General features: G+C 38.0%; 1 pseudogene; it reads right to left on the bottom strand.

Moving 5' to 3' along the window:
- Positions 1-2,961: 2,961 nt before the first annotated feature.
- LOC149246989 (putative linoleate 9S-lipoxygenase 5) overlaps positions 2,962-24,628 on the bottom strand; it is a 44,479-nt pseudogene continuing 22,812 nt past the window's right edge.

Genomic DNA, 24,628 nt, shown 5'->3' with positions numbered 1-24,628 from the left:
TCCCAGAGAGCCTGAAAATATCATATCCATCTATGAATACATGAATCTATAAAAGAAATTCCCATCTGAAGCCCTGAGTAGGCTATGAGTGAGACTTTTTGCCTCTACATAAGAGTTCATTAGATAATGTGTTCTACAAAACCCTCTCACATACTCAACTGCATGACTGTCCTATTCAAGAAGCCAGCTATTCCAATAAGCATGTGAATGAAAATCACCTATACAATTTACAAATTACAACCAACCAACCAAAAAAAAAAAAAATGTACTCAGCAGACTAAGGCAACAAACTGGTCAAGTAATAATCCTCAAAAGGGCCAATATACTGGGACTGTCCATTCAACTAGGTATTACCACCTATATTTTATCCCGATTTAAGTATATTTCCAGTAACAATTCACCAAACCATACTCAGCCTATGTGATGAAACAATATCACCAAAAGTTCAAAGTAAGCATGTTACCAATAGAACTGTTGGCTAAACTTATAAACAATCTTAATCATCCACTTCTACATGCCTTCTTAGTATTAGGCTTTTACCAACAGGTGTGTGATTAAGTTGTTTCTCATCTTTTATCAGCTACCAGGTTTGACAGAAAAGAAGTGCAAATTTCTTGCCTCCACTAACAGATCTACTAATTTCTGAATCATTCAAAACTTGTACAGGGCCAATGTATTGAAATAACACCATGAGAGTCTCAGAACTTGTGCCTCCATTTATAAGCTATCTTAACTAAGCCATTTCTTATTCTTGGGACCCTTTTTTTGGAATGAACCTTCTGCCTATGGTGGGCCGATTAGGCATGCATCCAGCGTAAGGGTATTGCCCAAAATTAACTGCAGCATGAAGAGTCGAGGCCACCCATATGATTGTTGTTATTGCCTTTTCAACTTCTTCCACTCTCTCCATGTTGTACCACTATGTCTCGTCCTTCTTGTCTCCGTGACCAACATTTCTGATTTCGTTCCACCATGCTTGCAGCTCTGTATCAGATTTCATTGCATCATCATTCTGGTAGTACAAGGACATGTAATCCTTAACCCATGAAACTATTGCGAACCATATCTCCAATCCATCCACAGCGTAAGGGTAGTCTTCGATCATCAGCTTCAGCCCGTAGGGCATTGATGAGTCCACCACTGCCATACCCCTGTCAAGTTGTAGCCACATTCAGGTAAAAATGTTAATCAAAATTCAAATGGTTGACACAAAGATGAGGCTCAGATTTTAATCAGTATTGATTACCGTTTAGAAAACAAAGAGCACTAATTAGCACAACATCATACCAGAGTTTGAATTCCATACATAAAACATTACAGTAAAAAACAGAATTGAGTGAAAGAAAAGATATGTATACAGAGAGATACAGTATAATTGTAAGGAGATCGTCCATATTATAATAAATTGGGAGAAGCCCAACATTGAAAACTGGTCGTTGGACAGTTCACCAACCAAGTAATGATAGGTCAAATGTGCACATTAATTAGATCACTGACCTAAATAAATTTTAGTCTTTAACTCCATGGTGTATGTACAACAACAATTATGATTACCTTTTCATGAGATCTACAAGTAACACTTGTTCATCAAGCCTCCATTGCCTGTACACTACCGAAGAAATCTCCAAGGCATACTTTCCAGTAAACACTGTTCTTTCAAGAATGCCTCCGCCATTTATAAGAATCTGGCGAGCCAGAGCATTGATGTTGATTGTGTCCCAGAAATGAGGGCTCAATAGCTTGTGAATGCGATGCATCACACTCAACTGTCTATTAGTAGCAATAATAAATGGTTCCATAACTACGTGAGTCTTGAGCCTGAAAGAATCCGACCATTACAGTCTTAGTCTGGACTATATATAGAATGATATTGTAAATATCAAACAAATTCTGCAGGTATTCTATTAGTTGTGGCTATTTGGGTTTTACGAGTGACTGATAAGCTGATGGTAACCAGAATCATTAACGGTCACGTATGCTTTAGCCAGCTGCCATAGAGCTCCTTCTGTGCCTTCCTCTGCTGGAGTAAACACCTTCCCAACACTTGCCCGATCTTCTGAAGGGGGTAGGCTCAACACGATTGCAACTGGACTTAATGTGCCATCCTTCAGGAAGAGAATTGAACAAGAAGCATATGTCTTGGTGATAGACAGAGCATTTATTCGATCCAGATGCAGCATCAAGGTGTCATGGTGGTCCAGAATGAAGAGTCTGTTATCCCAGAGAGCCTGAAAATATCATATCCATCTATGAATACATGAATCTATAAAAGAAATTCCCATCTGAAGGCCTGAGTAGGCTATGAGTGAAAATTTTTGCCTCTACATAAGGGTTCATTACATAATGTGTTCTACAAACTCCTCTCACATACTCAACTGCCCTATTCAAGAAGCCAGCTATTCCAATAAGCATGTGAATGAAAATCACCTATACAATTTACAAATTACAACAACAACCAACCAAAAAAAAAAAAAAAAGTACTCAACAGACTAAGGCAACAAACTGGTCAAGTAATAATCCTCAAAATGGACAATATACTAGTACTGTCCATTCAACTAGGTATTACCACCTATATTTTATCCTAATTTAAGTATATTTCCAGTAACAATTCACCAAACCGTACTCAGCCTATGTGATGAAACAATATCACCAAAAGTTCAAAGTAAGCATGTTACCAATAGAACTGTTGGTTAAACCTATAAACAATCTTAATCATCCACTTCTACTTGCCTTCTTAGTATTAGGCTTTTACCAACATGTGTGTGATTAAGTTGTTTCTCATCTTTTATCAGCTACCAGGTTTTACAGAAAAGAAGTGCAAATTTCCTGCCTCCACTATCTAACAGATCTGCTAATTTCTGAATCATTCAAAACTTGAACAGGGCCAATGTATTGAAATAACACCATGAGAGTCTCAGAACTTGTGCCTCCATTTATAAGCTATCTTAACTAAGCCATTTCTTATTCTTGGGACCCTTTTTCTGGAATGAACCTTCTGCTTATGGTGGGCCGATTAGGCATGTATCCGGCGTAAGGGTATTGCCCAAAATTAACTGCAGCATGAAGAGCCGAGGCCACCCATATGATTGTTGTTATTGCCTTTTCAACTTCTTCCACGCTCTCCATGCTGTACCACCATGTCTCGTCCTTCTTGTCTCCGTGACCAACATTTCTGATTTCGTTCCACCATGCTTGCAGCTCTGTATCAGATTTCACTACATCATCATTTTGGTAGTACAAGGACAGGTACTCCTTAACCCATGAAACTATTGCGAACCATATCTCCAATCCATCCACAGCGTAAAGGTAGTCTTCAATCATCAGCTTCAGCCCGTAGGGCATTGATCAGTCCACCACTGCCATACCCTTGTCAAGTTGTAGCCACATTCAGGTAAAAATGTTAATCAAAATTCAAATGGTTGACACAAAGATGAGGCTCAGATTTTAATCAGTATTGATTACTGTTTAGAAAACAAAGAGCACTAATCAGCATAACATCATACCAGAGTTTGAATTCCATACATAAAAAGTTACATTAAAAAACAGAACTGATTGAAAGAAAAAATCTGTATACAGAGAGATACAGTATAATTGTAAGGAGATCGTCCATATTTATAATAAATTGGGAGAAGCCCAACATTGAAAACTGGTCATTGGACAGTTCACCAACCAAGTAATGATAGGTCAAATGTGCACAGTAATTAGATCACTGACCTAAATAAATTTTAGTCTTTAAGTCCATGGTGTATGTACAACAACAATTATGATTACCTTTTCATGAGATTTGCAGGTAACCCTTGTTCGTCAAGCCTCCATTGCTTGTACATTACCGAAGAAATCTCCAAGGCATACTTTCCAGTAAACACTATTCTTTCAAGAATGCCCCGCCATTTATAAGAATTTGGTGAGCCAGAGCATTGATGTTGATTGTGTCCCAGAAATGAGGGCTCAATAGCTTGTGAACTGGATGCATCACACTCAGCTGTCTATTAGTAGCAATAATAAATGGTTCCGTAACTGCATGAGTCTTGAGCTTGAAAGAATCCGAACATTATAGTCTCATTCTGGACTATATATAGAATGATATTGTAAATATCAAACAAATTCTGCAGGAATTCTATTATTTGTGGCTATTTGGGTTTTACCAGTGACTGATAAGCTGATGGTAACCAAAATCATTAACGGTCACGTACGCTTTAGCCAGTTGCCATAGAGCTCCTTCTGCGCCTTCCTCTGCTGGAGTAAAAACCTTCCCGACACTTGCTCGATCTTCTGAAGGGGGTAGGCTCAACTCGATTGCAACTGGCCTTAATGTGCCATCCTTCTTCAGGAAGAGAATTGAACTAGAAGCATATGTCTTGGTGATAGACAGAGCATTTATTCGATCCAGATGCGGTATCAAGGTGTCATGGTGGTCTAGAATGAAGAGTCTGTTATCCCAGAGAGCCTGAAAATATCATATCCATCTATGAATACATGAATCTCACTGCTGCTGTAGATCAAAAGACAAGCCAAATTACAAGGAACAAGCATTGAGTTGGAACAATATACCTGCTCCACTGTTAGACCGTCAAGATTATTTTTGATGTGTGAAGCAGTAATAGAACTGATCTGAGGACCAGACATCAAAGGGTCCAGTTTACTTCTCGGAGGAAAACTCTGTGAATTCAACCATTCACAACATTAAAATTATGTAGCCTAAGCTTAATTAAAAATAGAGAGGAGACAGATGGGGACTAGAGGTCTGCTGATTACTTGGAGTCTCTATATAACAAGAGGATTGACTCTGGCCAACATCTGGCGCATGAATTCTTCATCTTTCCTCCATGCAAATTCGTCATCTGCACCCATTAATCCCATTTCCAGTAAGTTCAATTATTCAGAATCTAGTAGAAATCAAGCACAGAATAAGAAGATGCATGGACGTGTTTGGAAGAGAAATACTCACGGGCTATAACTTGAGGAAGGGGATACTTGAACAATTTTTCACCGTCTGTTGTAAGAAACTCTTTGACAAGCTCAAAGGGAATGAAATTTTTGGCAGCTTCCAGAATTGAGTTGTTGGGCAACTTTTTCCCATCGGAAAAGAGCTTCTTAATGTCTTTAAAGGAGTCGAACTCATTCATAGTTGAATCAAACAACGATTTGAGCTCTGGTACCAGGAATTGAACAATTTCCTTGAGGGAATGCGCTAAGAAATCAGACATTTTCAGATGCCCAAAATGCTCATCTCGTGGGACACATCTCGTACTGTTTAAAACATCGATACCCAAAATTTAGGTTCCGATGTCGCTGGAGAAACTGCAGCAGCAATGGCTGCCGCGTCCATCATTTTCTGAACATCCGACTTCTCTTATTCTCAAAGTCTTTTCAAACTGAAACTCAGGGAAATTAAAATATGGGCGACTAATAAGCATCTAATGGCCGCCATTGCCATGATCGAGAACAGTGAGACGAAAATTCATGAACCGTTTCAGTTTCATGAACCGTTTTTTGGATCAACGATCAAACTTTGTTCAATCGTCTAACACCACAAATCTACGGTGAACAATAGGACACGACGACGGCTGGGGCAATTCATTTCAAAGGGAAATGCCTTATGGCGTAATTAAAACACAGTGAACCAACCATTAACTAATGCATAGTGAAAAATATTTACTCTAGTCAATCATCCAATTTTACACACGACTCTTTCCTAGATGTAGTTGAAAACGACCGATAAAAATTCTTTTAAATTTTTCCCACCTCGTTAGAAAGCCACCACCCACCATAAGAACAATAGAGAAAGAGAAATCATCATTTTGTGAAATTCCATCCTCCGTCAAACGGTATGAAGTGGAGAGAGAAAACAAATGAGCATGCGAAGAAAATGGAAAATGGAAAGACCCAGTTGGGAAATTGAAAGATAATTACAAACAACTAATCATATTGACTTTGTTTGATTCGGTTAGTAGGGAAAGAGGGGTGACTTCATTTGTTTGATCGATTTATTGGGACATAGGGGTAAAGAAAATCATAGTAATTTAAGTATAATTCCCTTCCAGGGATGTGACTTGTCTGTATTGATTTGGCTTTATTATTGTGAAGAAATGGAGAATTATTCTATTGGATAAAAATTAAATAACTTAAAAAAAAATTCTATATAAATATTCAATTTTCGTATATGTGTTTACTAAAGTAGAAGTAATTTTTTCTTTCAAAAATAGTGAGATAGATTTGAGAGAAAGTTAGAAAAATACAAGAAAATGAAATTATAATATCCATCTTCATATATATATGTTTACAAAATTAAGAAGTAAAATTAAAAAAAAAAATGGGTAGATTTAAGAGAAAGTTAGAAAATTATCATAAAGGGGAAAAATATAATATCTATCTCACTCATTTTATTTGATTAAGTGAGATGATAAAAACTAATTAAACAAGTGTAATATGCAACGTTGCTGCTTAGTACCAACTTTTTATGTAAAAGGTAATTGATAGCTAATTTAGATTAATTTAAATGTTTAGAGTTAAAAAAATCCAAAACCATGTAATTGATAACTACTTAAAATGTTTATAAAGTTAAAAACCTCCAAAACCATACATATATAAAGTATGCTACATAGTAATCATAACACTAGAAAATCCTACACTCTAAAAGACACCCAAAATTGTCCAACAAAATGTACATGTGAATATTTTCCAGCTAAAGGCATTATGGAAGTTCAAAAAATTTAATTTATCCTAAGGTTGCATGTATAAAATTTGGGCCACGCAACATATGTGAAGGAAAAAATCACGACCACGTGGTTTTTTCTTCGAAAGTTGCGTAATCGAAGAAAAGTGTGGCTCAATAGATTCAGGACCTCTTCCCACACTTGGAACATGATTACCTGACATGTACCAGTGAAGGAAAACAAAATTCGAGTCGCCCTGAAGATATACAACCCTCAATGGAATCATCTTGTACTACTCTTAAGTCATTATCATACATGAACCAAGAGAGGCAAGATAGATTCAGAAAATTCTATATAAACAAGCCATGGGAGAACCAAAAGAAGAGACAATGTTATGCTGGCTAAATTGCTATAAGAGAAACACCACATTTCATTGTTGAAGCAGAAGAAGTAAGATCATTAGCATGTTGGCCATATTGCTTCTAAGCAATCCATTATCCTAGTGAAAGAAGAAGAGTCCATCATTGATAGAGTCTTCATACTTCTTTTGGGAGAGAGGATAAGCTTGCAAAGAGATTGAGGAAAGGGACCTCCTTGTTGAGGATTTTTGAGCACCATAGCTGAAAGAATTATCGTCAAGAGTTTATTATTCATAGATTGTATTCATATTCTGTCACCAACAATCACTAAAGGGAGCCTTTTTCAATTATTTTGTTGACTTGTTTGCTTCATTAAACATTATTTTTGTATTTATAACTTTGTTTAGTTTATGTTTGTAGATGCATTGTTTTCACCAATGGAAATGCTTTGTTTATCTCAATGCGTCCACTAAAATCATGAACTCTATCTGTATTCCTTTGCAGGGAACAACCATCTTCTCAGGAGTTTTTGTTTGGTACACCACTACTACAAAAACACTACTATTAGTTGATGACTCCAATAGTTTCTTTTGTTTAACTCTAACAACTGTGTTTGCAGTACCTTCTCTCTACATAATCACCTTACAAGGCGCCCAACATCTCTCTGGAATTTTTGTAGGACCTTTTGGACCTGTTGTTGGCTGAGGAGCTTGCTAGTTGACATTTAATTATCCATCGTGCGACTTTTTCTTAGACAGATGTGCAATTGCATTTGTGCATAGCTAAACTCGCGCGGTTTCCAGAAATAAAAAAAAACCCTGTAATTTCACTTTTCTCAGGTGATCGGAAACCTTTAGTGAATTTCCATCACCTCTACATTTGTTTTCCAGTCTGATTAGATTGTCTGGTTTATTTACTAATCATTATTAATGGAGCAATTGGATTAACTTCCATTTTTATGTGCAATTCACACGTAGTTTAAATAGGGAGAAAAGTAAGTGGTCGTATTCCACATATATATTTTCAAACTATTTTGCTATATTTTTGCAAATCACATAGCTTAATTAGTAAAAGAGTAAGTGGCCCATCATCCACAAATTTCGTTACCATACAAATCAATTTTTCCATTTTTACTAGTTTTGGGACTAGGGCCAAGTGTCATTATGGAAAGTAAGTAATCTTTGCTTCCCTTGCGTATTTTAGGCCAACATGGTGTAACACCCCCTTCTCTCAAGTCCACCCAAGAAGCCAACCAACCAGGAAAACAAGTGATGAGAGAGGTTAATATAAGAGATTCAACCTCCTTGGTGACCTTAAGGAAATGGAATTGACGGATCTCATCAAACAAACCCATCCACATCAGCAATTACACCCCCAGGAGACATGTCATCCACTTAGGCATCCTGTCCCTAGGTCCCATTGATGTTTTAAGCCTCTTAACCCAAATTCTCTCTCATGTTATAGGCAAGAAAACGACCAACAACTCAAAGCTGCTCTCATAGGTCTCTATGCTAGCGACTATGGAATTTTCTCAATAGACCTGTGTCAACGACCCCGAGATTTGAGCCACTTTTCTAGCCCAGAATCCCAGCCTCTGCCAAGAACTTGCTACAACCTTCAAAATCCATCAAAGACATGATAACAAGGGGGATAAATAAAAAATCAACCTTAGGACTAGGCCTAAGCATCTCCAACCAGGACTGAAATTCTATCAAACACTTGGCATCAATGCAACCTACAGGTCTAAGATACAAGACAGAGCATAAATGACTAAAAGAACTTATGAAACATAACCAAAAGGATCACCTCCTTCTCCATTGGACTATTATATCATCAATTAGGTCTTGCATCCATCCATTTAACAATTACAAGTAAATACATGAAATAACCATGACATGAGCCAGTCACATAACCATGCTTATAAACAACATTGAACCATATAAATATCAGAGATACGAAAACCATAAAATCCACATATAAACAAATACAAAAGTAAAAGAACTTAACTTTTATTAATGATAGACAAATCTGAACAGGTTCGAGACTTCCACATACCACCCGACCATATACATGGTTGAACCAAATATCTCTTTCAGCTAGTCACCCCTGTGCCATATTCCAAACATGAATGTGGGATCTCATAGATCAACCAATCCAAGAACAACCAAGGGAATCCAGAAGTTAAACCACCTCTACTTTTACCAAACCATGATCACAACCGAACTTGGAATGCCATCGGAATCCATCACTATCCTTGAGGAATTTTCTGTCTCCTTGCTTCTTAGGCTTTACTGGAATCCAATCCCAGATCACTAGGCCCTAAACCGAGACCAATCTCTCAGGCTTTACCATAATCCAAACCTAGATCACTAGGCCCTAAACTGAGACTTCTCCCTCAGGCTTTACCACGTATCCCGCCCAAACCAGTCAAGGGATTCCTCGACCTTTGGGAAGGAACCTTGAGACCACCTTCGCCCAATATTCTGAAATCCATCTGGAAGCAAAAACTCAAAACCAAGATAAACATCCCAACACCATGGCATCTAGAAAAAGGTAAGGCTAGGCTGAAAACCACTATCATAACCTGACAAAACCATGCCATCGACAATAAGAGAACCATACACCAACATGCAAATCCATGCATGTCCAAACCAACTAGGAAATCACACATTCAAAATGTTACTTGGAAGTGTTCCTGCTAACGCTGCTTGATCCTTCTCTCCTTTCCTTGATCCTTGCTTTCCTTCCTTTCCCTTTGCTTGCTTTTCCTTCCTTGATCCAAAGCTAGAGTGCTCCAAGAAAACTCTAGGTGACCATGAGTGAGAGAGAGAGAATAATGAGAGAGATCCAAACTTGAACTAACAAAAGGTTAACAAAATATTTCACACTGATCCTCAAAAGCATTTTTATTAATGATGCCTCTATTTTCTCCATTTTTCATTATTTTCCTTCAATTTACTCCTCACATGCAACTTGTGACCTTTTACCTTCCTTTTCTCCTATTTTCCTTTATTTTCATAAATAAATGTGCCAAAAATGCCTTTTTTCCTTTTAATTCCTTTGCCTTAGCTTTTGCCAATTTTCCTTAGCCAAAACACACATCCAGTGATGCCCACTAGGATATCTTTGCTCAACATTCAACTTGGAATAAGTGTCCCTCAATCGTGGTCATATTTTGCCTTTATTAATTTCTATTACATGAACTTTTCACTAGGGATGTTACAGAACCCTCCCCCTTGGGGAACACTGTCCTTGGTCTTAAAACACACCATGACCTCAGAAAAACTGTTGACAAGAAAACATACTTCCCATGGGGCTTTATAAATTAGCTCGTTGTAGTATTTACAATGAAAGACCTGCTCAAAGGTAAAACACCATGACAACATGACAATATAACAACCATAATAACATGACACCCATACCGCTTATTGTAGTTTTATAACCTGGCTCATGGAAGTATATATATATATATATATATATATATATAGATATATATCAAAACATCAACAAAACATATGCCAAACATATACCAACATCAAACCAAAACTACTTTGCCTCAACCAGCAAACAATGAAGGATACAGGGACCACATCTGATCTGCCATCTCCCATGTAGCTTCTTCAAGCCCAAAGTGATTCCATTTCACTTTAACTTGCTCTATGGATTTGTTCATGAGCATGAGATGTTCCCGCTGTAATATGCACTGAGTCTCCAGCTGGAACTCTCCTTATTGCTCCACCTGCAATACAGACCAATCAATAACATGATCAACATCCTTTATATACTTCTTAAGTAATGAAATATGGAAAACATCATGGAATTTCATTGTTGGAGGAAATGCAAGTTGATATGCCACTGGTCCAATCCTCTCAAGGATCTCGAAAGGTTCTCAATACCATGGTGCCAACTTGGCACATGAACCAATCTTCAAAGAGATTTTCTTGCACTTCATTTGCAAATACACATGCCCCCCAACTTGAAACTCCTTGAACACCCTATTTTGATACGCATAACTCTTTTGTCTATCCTGTGCTAGCTTTAGATTCTTCTTTATAGCCTACATTTCCTACTCCATGTTTTCCAACATGTTCGATCCAATAAGTACCTTGTTCACTAGATCACTCCAGCTGATGGGAGTATTACAACTCCGCCCATAAAATTCCTCAAAAGGAATCATCCTAAATGACTCCTGATAACCATTGTTGCATTCGAACTCAACCAATGGAAGATAATCCTCCCATTTCTTCTGTTGGTGCATCACGTACATCCTCAACATATCCTCCAAGATCCTGTTGATCCTTCCAAAACTTGGAAGTGAGCTTTGCATCCATCTCAAACACAATCTTCTTAGGAACACCATGCAGTCTCACTATATCTCTGATGAACACCTGTTGTACCTCACTGGGTGAATATGTAGTCTTTACAGGAATGAAGAGAGATACCTTGCTCAACTTGTTAACCAGGACCATAATAGAATCATGTTGCTTCAATTTCCTCGAAAGACCTGTGATAAAATCCATGGAAATTACCTCCCATTTCCATTCCATAATTGCTATAGGCTATAGTAAACCACTTGGAATCTTAGATTTTGCCTTGACCTGTTGAAAATCTAAACATCTAGCCATGAAATCTTCCACTTCCTTCTTCAAATTCGGCCAATAGTAGAATTTCTTTGTCATCATCAACGTCCTCTGATATCCTAGATGACCTAAGTATGGCTTGGTGTGAAAATCCCTCAAGATAAGCGTCTTGAGTTCCCTGCAATTCAACACATAGATCCTATCTCTAAATATAACCAAACCATCTACCATGAGATGATAGTCTGCATCCCGATCACCTGTACCTATACCTATACCTATACATGTACCTATGCTCTTCTGTAACCTGTGCATAATCTCCATGTATTTGTCATCCCTCTGTCCTACCTACAAGATCCTATCCTGTAACTCTGTCCCATAAGAGCTCATAGATGCTATATGATTTACCTATACCTTCCTGCTAAGAGCATCCGCAACTCGGTTCTCCTTCCCTTTGATGTATCTGATCTCGAAGTTGAACTCACTAAGGGTAGCCAACCATCTAGCTTTCCTGGCATTTAGATTCAGTTGATCAAAAAAATATCTCAACCCACTATGATCGCTCATCAATGTAAACCTCCTTCCAAGAAGATAGTGTCTCCACATCTTCAATGCATGTATAATTGCTGCTAGCTCAATATCACACATTGAATAGTTCTTCTCATGCTCATTCAATTTTCGTGACTCATAGCACACTACCCACCCTTCTTGCATGAGAAATCCACCAAGTTCTCTCTTGAAAGCATCTGTACACACTACAAAATCCTTGTTTGGATCCATAATCTTTAGCACTAGTGCATGTGTCAACAATTGCTTAAGCTTCTCAAAGCTAGCCTCACATTATTCTATCCATTCGAACTTCTTACCTTTCTATTGTAATAATGTGATAGGATATGCAATGCGTGAGAAGTTCCTGATGAACCTCCTATAGTAACTTGCCAATCCTATAAATGATCTCACTTCATCGACATTCTTAGGAGCTGCCCCGTCCATAATATCCCTTATCTTTTTTGGATCCACTGCTATGCCATCCTTGGAGACAACATGCCCCAAATAATGTACCTCCATCTGAAAGAAGCTGCACTTGTTAAGTTTAGCATAAAATTGATTCTCTCTTAGCAATCTCAACACTGCTACTAAATGCTTGACATGTTCTTCCTCATTTTTATAATATACTAGTATGTCATCAATGAATACAATAAAAAACTTGTCCAGATAAGGACGCAACACACTATTCATCAAACACATAAATGTAGCTAGAGCATTATTCAAACCGAATGGAACAACAACAAACTCATAATGCCCATACCTGGTCCTGAATGTAGTCTTGAAGATATCCTCTTCCTTGATGCATACCTGATGGTATCTCGATCTCAAGTCGATCTTAGAGAACACTGCTGCTCCCTTCAACTGATCAAACAAATCATCAATCCTCGACAAAGGGTACCTATTCTTGATCATTACTTTTTTCAGCTGCCTGTAGTCAATGCAAAATCTAAGAGTACCATCTTTCTTCTTCACGAACAACACTAGTGCACCCCAAGGTGATACACTCGGCCTAATGTACCCCTTGTCCAACATTTCCTTCAGCTGCAACTTTAAATCAACCAACTCAAGTGTGCTCATCCTATAAGGTGCTTTTGATGCTGGGGTCGCCCCTAGCACCAACTCAATAGAAAATTCTACCTCCCTATAAGGTGGAAAGTCTGTAATGTCCTCATGAAATACATCTTGAAACTGCTGCAAAACTGGGTACCTCCTCAACACATCGACATCCTGAACCTCCTTACCTTGTCACTAAAAATGTGTACTACAAACATCACACAACCTTTTCTGCAACTGCACCTAGCTTGCATAGCAGTAACCATCCTCACTGATGTAGGCTTCTTCTTCCCCTGCAAATTCCTCTTTTCCCCACTATCATCCAAACACTCAATTTCCTTATGGAATAAATTCACTTTGGTCTTGTGAAGGTATAACCAATCCATACCCAAAAGCATACTATACAATCCCAATGGAAATACATTCAAATGTGCTTCTATAGGCATGCCATTTAACTCAAATGCACAAGCTCTTGCCGAATGGTGAACTCACTCCTTCATACCTGTAGCCACTTCTACCAACCAAGATTCTACATGCACTTCTTTTCTCAAACCACACTTATCCACCAAGTTAGGATTAATATGACTATAGTTAGATCCAAGATCAATCAAAATAGAAACAAATTTATCACAAAGCTTTCCATCCATCTCAATGATTGATTCCTGATGATCCGCCTACCTATTTTCCACACCTGCTAGATCCATGGAATGATATGACCAACATCACCAACTATATTCTCCTCATGAGCATTGTAGATCCAGGGTCTACCACCACTCTAATACTGCGAACAATCCCCCTTACGATGATCCTTACTGCATATCCAACACTGCAATGGTTCCCTACCACTGCCTCTAGCTTGCTGCTCTCCACGCCCTTTCTCAATTGTATTGAACCTCTTGTAAGGAACTATATTTTCTTTTTCACTTGAATCTTTAGGTATTTCTCTCTTTGGTGGCCATTTTCCTTTAGCTTTCTCATTTCTTTTCAAGTCATGCTTAGGCTCAACTTTGCGCTTCGACTACTCATAACAATGCTTCAACTTACGGATGGCCTCCTCCAACAATCTAGACTCATCGAACTCAATCCCGTCTCTATATGCCACTGTAAATCCACTGATGAATCTATAAACCTTGGCCTTCTCCTCTCTGAGGTAAGGCACATATCTCAAAAACTCCAAAAATATGCTAGTATACTCATCGTCTGTCATAGAACCCATCCGCAACTCATAAAACTCAGCTCTATCATCATAGTACCTCTCAGACAAGTACTTCTTCTTGAAGAGCCTTTGAAATGCATGCTGAGTCAAAGATTCCTCATGTATACCTTTGAAATTCTTCATGTATTCCCACCAAATATCTGCTTTACCTTTGAGACTGAAAGTGGTTATCTTTGCTTTCATGTTTTTTCAATAATCATGCAATTTGAAGAATTTCTTCATACCCAACAACCATGCCTCTGCATCCTGTGATTTATTTATCTCTCCATCAAAGGTAGGTGGATTTTCCTTCTTAAACTCATTTAGAAAGTATCCCCTATCACTCCTCCTGTAAGGATGATAACGATGTCGATCATTATGCCTATCAGAACCATATCTAGAATAGTACATGTGTCTATCACCTCTCCTATCCGGAGTGTCCAACAAACTTCCATCTCTGATAGTGTCAAATTTATCTGACCTGTGTCTACTAGGAGACCTACTAACCCATTAGTTCTATCCTCATGTTCATGGCTGATATGAAGTGGTCCCCGTCGTTGCAAATATGACAAAGTTTGAAGTAGTATCACATTCACCTCTGCTTGTTTCTCTTGTGCCTACATGATTTTGTCATTATATGCTTTGAAACTCATTATTTCTTCCTTCAGGCTTCTCAATATGTTTTCCAAGTCAGAATATTTCCCCACACCATGCTGCCCATCTGATGCATATGGATATTTTATGTAATCTACCAGCTTGCTAGCCATCTGATCTCTTTCTTGCAAGGCATACTATGTCAACTAAACCAAATCACAATAAACCAATGTACCTTAGCATAATTCGAGGAGGATACCTTTTCTACAAGATCATCAAATCAATGTGATACATGTATAACATAATCATAACAACATATATACATATATCAAATAAGTGTATCAACGCATAAACATCATTCTAGTTAGGGTCCAGTCATTAATGCAAGGCCATATCAACAATGCATGCTATGACCTCATGCATGAAAACAACCATTACTCCATTGCACACATTGCCACATGCAACTATCAACATGCATAAGCAATGCCTAATCAACTACACATACATATGAATGCATGTAGTCGAGCATAAGTGATCAATTCTTGTAATCAACCTACAAGATTGATACATGTAATCAAAACATTCAAGAATGCACCTGACATACAAGGATGTAGTCAAGTGACATATAATCAACATGCAAGCGACACATAATGATATGAAACCATGCATATACTTCTGACGGTGCATCCCACAACATCACATCAAGTTCCTCAAGACAACCTTACTAAAATCATGATCAACATGATACAATGCAACAAGCACATGGAATGCAAGTGTAAGAGACACACATGCAATTGACATGTATGCATGACCAACACTTTCACCCAAGGAGAGTGCAACCATGCTTTGATACCAATCTGTAACACCCCCTCCTCCCAGTTGTAGAACCTCTACTTTACACTTGATTATCCATCATTACCTACAGTTTTCCCTCATTCATCTCTCTCTTTTACCTCATTTTCCTTGCAAAACCAACCCAGATCATTACATTATATGACTTTAAGCATGATTAAGGAATTTTGCTAATGTGTGACTGTTTTGTTTAGATTTTGACATATTTACAGGAATTCCGCAGCCATCTGATGATTCCGCAGCCTTTTTGTTAATCTCAAGGTTCCACGTGTCATTTTGCCAAACGAGCCACATGGGCACTTAGGAATCAAGGTGCTCGAGGTTCCTGTGCTATTGGTTCAGCCAGCCACGTCATCTGTACCTCCGGTCAACGAGGGTCAAGTTACGGTCAACAAAGGCAGCTTAACGGTGATACGTAAGCTGTTGGGTCACGTCAGTTCAAACGGTGATTTGTCCGTCTTACGCAGGCTGTGGGGGACATAATCCAACTCTGGATTCAATGCCCATAACGACCAGAACCTCCAGCTCATCCACGAGGCTTATGACGTGTTATTGAACCTTAATTACGCATGACAGTTAGTTTATTTTTCAGTTTTAGCAGTACGCATTAGGCCATCTTTCAGATGCCTATAAAAACTTGCGTCTGCGTACGCTTATGTTACTTTTTAGTTGCTGCGTTTTATGAACTCGTTATCATTTTAGTGCATTCCAAAACTCTGTTTTAATAGTGCTGTTCTAGCACTCTTGACTGTAATTTTCTGCACATGGAGTAATAGAAGCAATGCTGTTCTGAAGTTTTCAATTCCTTGAGTCTTCTTTGGGTATTATGAATGGAGGGCCCCTGTTCATGACTGCCCTTGTATAGTATTTCATGTTTATATTTTTGCTATTTCTTTATTTTCCATTCATCATTTCCTTTTCTTGAAACATGTACAGTTCAATTCACTTTCATTGATTTGCAACATTCATTTTGACTGATCAGTATTGTTCTTTTGCAGGTTTTTAACCCGGGATTGTTTTTGTGTTTATGTATTTGCTTTATATCTATTGGTAGTTTCAGTTGACAGATTCAAAGTTGCTGCCTTTACTTTATTTTCATAGCTGATTTTTAGTTTAATTTCTCAAAGTTGTCTGCTAACATATGAATGGTCTCTTTATCACAAATTGCTTATCTTTTAGAGATCAGAATACTAATAACTTACAGCTGACTTTGAGTACTTTTTAGACTAATCTTTAACTACTTTCTAATCGTGCTTTACATAGTACCATATGATAGAAGCAGAGAGTTAGAAAGAGCAAAACATTATAACTAGTCTTTAAAGTAGATTTTTCTCATTTTTTTTATCATTTCTTAGACTTATCTTTAGTTACTTCCTAATCGTGTTTTACACAGTACTATGTGTTAGAAGCAGAGAGTTAGGAAGAGATAAACATTATCATTGGTCTTTTAAGTGATTTTCTTACCTTTTATTTGCAGCAGCATGAATGGTGTCTAATGCCATTAGAAAGTGGTTCTTTGCTTTCAAGTCATTTCAAGTTATTTATTTCTTTCAAGCTTTTCCTTTTCAGCAAGTAGTTAGAAACCACTGATCACACACCCTCACTCATCTAGAATTCACCTTACACACACCATCACTCATCTGTTTATAAATCACCACTCCATCTTAGGAAGATAAATTAACCACAAACAACACCCCAAACGACAAAAAGCTCTAAGAGGTTGCTTAAGTACATATAGTACACCTTCACTTCATCAGCTTACGAGCCCCGGGTTGACAATTAATGACATCAATTTAGGAACACTAAATTGACTAAAAATTTTGGCGCCGTTGCCGGGGAAGTGAAATTAAGTAGCCATATTCTTAGAAAAAAAAAACATAAAAATTTCAAGGAAAGAAGTTGATAACCTATCAAAGTATGCTCTCCTCTTGCACTGCAAGGTGATCTGGAGGATCAGAAAAGAGAAAGTTATTGATTTGGTAGTTTCTTGAGTATGCTCTCTTCTTGCACCTAGAGTGAACTAGAAGATCAGAAAAATAACTATTAACTTGACTTGAAGAAAATAATAAAAAATGACATGCATAGAGCTAGAGATTCTAGAGGAAGGTTTTTAGCTAGAGCTCGAAGTTCAATTTTTACAAGTCCATTTGCTTCAAGGGATAGACAAGAGACACCCCCCTTATCTCCAACCGAAACTCCTAGTCCTAGAATTCCTGGAATTCAAGAGCCAAGAGTTGACTCTCCTACACCTTCTATTGAGTTTGAACCAGGAAGAGACTCTTCTCTTTCTCCTATAGAAAGACCAATTGTAATTGAGGAAGTGGAATCATCTAAAGAAGAAGGAGAAATCTCTTCTCATTCACCTTTTGTAGAGGAACCAGAAGATTTAGAAATCCCTAGGAGAATCATCATGGCAGAGGAAGAAGGAGGTGGTAGAGGTAGAGGTAGAGGAGGAGGAGGAAACAACAATAACAATAATGGAGGAAGAGGTCCCCTTGGAGAAGGAAATAGAGATGGGGATAATTCATTTGGGTTTCCCATTGATAATGAGGATTCCCAAGCTACTATGAAGAACATATCACCATCTGTCCTCCCAAATTTCCATGGGTTAAGGACTGAGGACCCTGAAACATTTTTGTTTGAGTTTGAAGTGGTGTGTCGAACTTATGACTACCTGGATGACTCTCAGAAACTCAAATTGTTCCCCTCAACACTGAAGGATCAAGCCTTGAAATGGTTCATGGGGTTACTCACTCAATCCATTAGGACTTGGGATGAAATGAAACAGACATTTTTGGATAGGTATTTGGACTATTGTATGCCTACTAATCACAAGGACGAGGTTTTTAAAATGATACAAAAAGAAGATGAGAGCTTAGAAGATTTACTTGAAAGATTTCAATATAACTTGAAAAGAGCAAAAATGAGTACCTTGGATGAAGAGACCTTAAAAGCCCTCTTATTAAAAGCCATTAGGGATGAATGGATAGACATCTTAAACATGATGGGGAAAGGGGATATTTCTCAACTTTCACTCAATGATATAGCAGAACTCTGTATCCATCTCTCAAGGGGCAAATCAAAAACTCAAAAAGGGCCTAGAGATCCTTCTCTCCTTAGGGCAAATAAATCTGCAACAGGATCAGTGAGTAGGGCTGAAATCGGCAGTATGCTTGATGAATTTAAAACTGACATCTTAGGGAGTCTTAGTGAACAACTTGATACCCTTAAGATTCACAATAAACAAAAAGCAGAAGCTGAGTCTTTGGCTATCTTTTGCCCGAAGTGTAGAAAGAAACATGCTTTAAGGGAATGTCCCTTAGATGCACACGTTGTAGAAACATGTGTAATTTGCTCAGAAACTCATGAGACCAAGGATTGTCCTTCAATTCCTGGCCTCAAAGCAGTCTTTCAAGAGGATCCAGATACACTTGAATCTCTCTGTTTTATTGCAAGGAGACCTTGGCAAGGACAACAGAATCAAGGGTTTAACAACTCTATGAATTCTCAATCCCAACCAAATTGGAATCCTTGGCAACAACCTTGGCCTCAACCTCAAAATGCTTTTCAAGCATGGATGCAAAGCATGCAAAATCCTTATGGGAGATTTGCTCAATTCTATCAATATCCTCCATAATTTCAGAATCAGCAAGCTCCACAACTTCCAAACCAAGGTCAACAACTATCATTGCCATACCCTCAACAACAACAACCTCCTCCACAAAATCAAAATTCTCAACTATCACTTCAATCCCAGCAGAAATCAAATCAACTTCCCTCTCAGCCATTACCAAATCCAAATAATAGGAACCCTCAAAATGCTTACATGATGGAAGGTCAACCATTCCCTACCTATATGGTTGTTACTCTCAATGAAGTACAACTCAGATCAGGTAGAATCTTAGATCAACCTTCTACAAGTGTTCAACAACCAAGCATTTCTGAGGAAGAATCTCTCAAAGTCAATAAAGGTTCTGAAGTATCACTTCAAAACCAAAATATCCAAAAAGAAAAAGAAAAAGAATCAACCTCTACAACTCCCATAGTTGAGCAACCTACACCTTTAGCTACACCTCCTTTTCCTGAAAGATTGCAAATCGACAAAGGAGTGGAAAAGCAAATATGGATGCCCGACTATAGTTTCCTAGATGAATTGAAGAATGTCTGTATCAAGATCCCCTTGTTACAAGCCATTAAGGAAATTCCCATTCTAGTGAAGACAATAAAGGAGTTGAGTTTGAAGAAAACAGGAAAAAGAACCAGAGATACCAAAAGGATACATCTAGTTGGAAAAATTGCGGACATAATGATGGGTAAGATTACCATGCAAAAATATGTGGATCCTGGTAGCCCTATTGTCAAAACTCATATTAATGGGGTTGAAATCCCAAATACTCTAATTGACTTAGGAGCCGCTATCAACATCATGAGTAGACAGACCATGGATCAGTTAAAGCTTCCTAACCTTCTCTTTACAACTACTTTGCTGCAGCTTGCAGATAGATCAATCATTAAACTTGATGGTGTATTGGAAGATATTCCAGTCTCTCTAGATTCTTGGGAATATCCAGTTGATTTTATGATTTTAACTCCCAAGAACAATCTAGGAGGACATCCTCTTATTTTAGGAAGACCTTGGCTGGCCACAGCTGATGCTTTCATAAGTTGTAGGTCTGGGGACATGTATATATCAGATGGTAATTCCACCATGAAATTCAACTTGTATCCTCCGGCAAAGGCAATAACAGAAATAGGAGAAGATGAGTGGATTGATGATGAGGATACTATTCAACCTGTTCTAACCATCTCTGAAATCAGTGAGGATAGTCAAATTCTAAATACATTAGAAAATTTTGAAATACCTTTAGAATATGACTCTACACAGTTTCAGTTAGATGCAGACATTGAATATCTCTCCTCTAGACAAATGTCTCTCTTCTCAATGGAAGAGTTTGGTAGTTCTACAGTTGAAATCCTTCCAGGAAAAACATTGAGCATTAACAAAAACTTGGGAAGACCACAACAAGAAGAATTAACTAAACTGTTGCAAAAACATTCCACTGCCTTTGCATGGGAATACACTGACATGAAAAGAATCGATCCTAAGACTTGTATTCATCACATTTATTGAAGAAAACAGCAGACCTATTAGGCAACCACAAAGAAGGATGAATCCAAACCTTAGGGAAATCGTGAAAGAAGAACTCCAGAAATTGCTCAAGGTAAACTTCATTTACCCCATTTCAGATAGCCAATGGGTTTCTCCCTTGGTTATAGTACCCAAAAAGAATGGTAAATGGAGAGTTTGCATTGATTATCGAGAATTGAACAAGGCAACCTTAAAGGATCATTTCCCTCTACCTTTTATTGATCAGGTACTAGACACTTTAGCAGGTAAAAAGTATTTCTCATTCTTGGATGGTTTTAGTGGGTATAATCAAATTCAGGTAGCACCTGAAGATCAAGACAAAACCACATTTACTTGTCCTTGGGGAACTTTTTCCTACCGAGTACTCCCTTTTGGATTGTGTAATGCACCCGCTACATTTCAAAGGGCTGTACTAGGAATCTTTTCAGATCTGATTCATGATTGTGTAGAGGTATACATGGACGATTTCACAGTTTATGGTAATACATTTAAAGAAGCTTTAGAAAATTTGGAAAAAGTACTGGTAAGATGTAAGGAAACAAATCTTTCTTTAAGTCATGAAAAGTGTTTTATGATGTTTACTGAAGGGATTGTTTTAGGACATCATATTTCAGGAGATGGGATTAAGGTTGATAGATCCAAAGTTGAAGTCATCTCTAAGTTACCTGTTCCAAATTGCCAGAAGGATGTTAGAAGTTTTCTTGGGTTTACTGGGTATTACAGAAGATTTATTGAAAATTTCACTAAGATAGCATCCCCTCTTTTCAAATTGCTTACCAAGGACTGTGAGTTCAAATGGGATCCCGAGTGTCAATCTGCCTTTGAAGCTTTAAAGACTAGAATATCTGAAGCACCCATCTTAAGGGGGCCAAATTGGAAACTCCCTTTCCACATTTCTACTGATGCTTCAGATACAGCTCTAGGAGCTGTTTTGGGACAAAAGGATTTGATCCCTTATGCCATTTATTACACAAGTAAGAATTTGACTCCCACTGAGTTAAATTATACTGTTACAGAAAAAGAGTTCTTAGCTGTGGTACATGCAATCAACAAGTTTAGACACTACATAACCGGCTATGAAACCTTTGTCCATACTGATCACTCTGCCATAAGATATTTAATGAACAAACCTGTCACTAATGGTAGGGTTACAAGATGGCTTTTACTTTTACAAGAATTCAACATTACTGTGTTAGATAGACCGAGAAAACAAAACACAGTAGCTGATTTCTTGTCTAGAATCCAAAACACTAATGAAGATTCTCCAGTAGAAGATAAGTTTCCAGATGAATACTTATTTGCAGTGACTACCAAGACTCCTTGGTATGCAAATATGGCTAATTATCTTGTTACAGGGAAGCTTCCTCTACACTTATTTCCTAATGAGAAAAGGAAAATCATTCAGGAGAGTGCACATTATTCTTGGATTTCTAATGAATTGTTCAAAATAGGGCCAGATTGTATAATCAGAAGGTGTGTTCGGGAAGATGAAATGCCTGACATCCTTAAGGCATGTCATGATGAACCATGCGGCGGGCACTTTGCTGACAAGAGGACAGCCTATAAAATCCTTTCTTTAGGATATTATTGGCCTTCTCTCTTTAAGGATGCAAAGCAGTATGTTAGAAGGTGTGACAGCTGCCAAAGAGTTGGGAAACCAACTCCTTCAAATGAAATGCCTCTACAGCCTCAGGTATGCATCGAACCCTTTGAGAAATGGGCTCTAGATTTCGTTGGACCAATTAATCCACCATCAAAGCAAAAGAAGTATATACTGGTTTGTACTGATTATGTTACTAAGTGGGTAGAAGCGAAAGCATTGCCTTCTGCCACTGAAAATTCAGTTGTTCAATTTCTTTTTGAGGATATTTTCACTCGTTTTGGTGTCCCAAGAGAAATTGTGACAGATCAGGGCAGCCAGTTTACATCTAAATTGATGGAGAAGCTGATGGAGGAATATAAGATCAAGCACAGAACATCTACTCCCTACCATCCGCAATCCAATGGCCAAGTGGAATCTACCAATAAAGTTCTTGAAGGCATTATCACCAAGACTGTTCATCTTCATAGAAGAGATTGGGCAGAAAGGCTCCCTGAAGCCTTATGGGCCTATAGAACTACATGGAAGAACACAACAGGACATTCTCCCTATGAACTTGTTTATGGGAAGGAAGTCCTGCTCCCCATTGAGTTCCAAATTAAGACCTTCAAGATGGCAGTCCAATTGGGAATGAGCCTCTCAGAAGCTCAAAGACACAGAATGGACCAGCTAAATGAGCTAGATGAAATAAGACAAGATGCAATTCTAAGGACCGATCTAATTCAGCACCAAAGATCTAAATGGCATGATCGTCATATCAAAGAAAGAAAGTTTCAGAAAGGAGATTGGGCTCTATTGTTTGATTCAAAATTCAAAGACTTCAAAGGAAAGTTTCAAACTCATTGGCTTGGGCCATATGAGATTGATGAAGTCTTTAGCAATGGAGCAGTTCGAGTGAAAACTATTGATGAATTTCATACTCCTCTTATTGTGAATGGCCATCGCTTGAAAATCTACCAAAAGCCATTCTCAAAAGAAGAGTTTGTCAAGTTGTTTAAAGAAGATTCTGCAATCAGGTTGGTGGAGAAGGATTCTTCTCCTCCATCAGCCTAATCTTTGGTTTTTGAAAAAAAAAAGAAAAAAAAGAAAAATGTATGAGCCTGAAAACCAATCTCTGATTGGCAGTCTCATGCAGAAAACCTGAGGTGAAAATCAGGGTCACCTGACACCTCATGTTTTCCAAAAAAAAAAAAAAAATCTCTCTCTCTTCCATCTCATTTCGCCATTTCATCCACCTCATTCACCATCTCATTCATTTAATCACTCTCACTTCACCTCATTTCTTTCCATCCATCCATCCATTCATTACATTTCATTCCATCAATAAAGTTATTTTTTTTTAGACAACTAAAGTTATTTTGTGCAGCCGGAGGGTACCACTGCAGATTCCGCAGCCATCTGGAGATTCTGCAGCCATCTAACGATTCCACAGCTCTCTGCAGCTGCATAAAAAAAACACAGTCTGTTTGAAGAGAAATTTACAGTTCAGAAGTCATCAACAATAAGTGGAAAAGAGTCATGCAACAGCAATAAAACAATGAAGGGTTAGTGGAAAATAATCAAAGGCAATCCAAGTGCGAATCTGAGGTATGATCTAAATCCTAAACTTACGGTTATCTCATTTTGCAAAGTTTCAGGGTTATGTTTTTTGCCATTTAATGTAATGATTACCAGTCTTTCCCATCATGCGACCAAAAATCCACGTATCCCCCACACTTATCGGTCATGTTCATCACGATTTTGAAACTCAATTGCGGCTGCTCTTCCATTAAGGTTTTCGTACCTAAGTGACGTAGACTATTGTACTACGTCTCTCTACGTCATAATTCCCGTAGCCAAGTGTAAACCCATGACCGAAACCTAAGGACCTAACCGTTTCTACCCATCATTTCATAACCCTCATACTCTCGTATCATTCCATTCACGTTGTTTCATTTCCACAGTTCCCTTATTCCGCTGTGCTCACTACGCTGCTACCTCAACCATACTCTATTTTACGTCTTCCTCTCTGCTAATTCTGATTATCAGTGTTACGGCTATTACA

The sequence above is a fragment of the Pinus tabuliformis genome, chromosome 7 (genome assembly GCF_031772625.1).
Source record: "Pinus tabuliformis cultivar Carrire ecotype Pingquan chromosome 7, CPIR1, whole genome shotgun sequence".
In the NCBI taxonomy this organism is placed as follows: domain Eukaryota; kingdom Viridiplantae; phylum Streptophyta; class Pinopsida; order Pinales; family Pinaceae; genus Pinus; species Pinus tabuliformis.
This window is presented reverse-complemented; position numbering and strand designations above follow the sequence as displayed.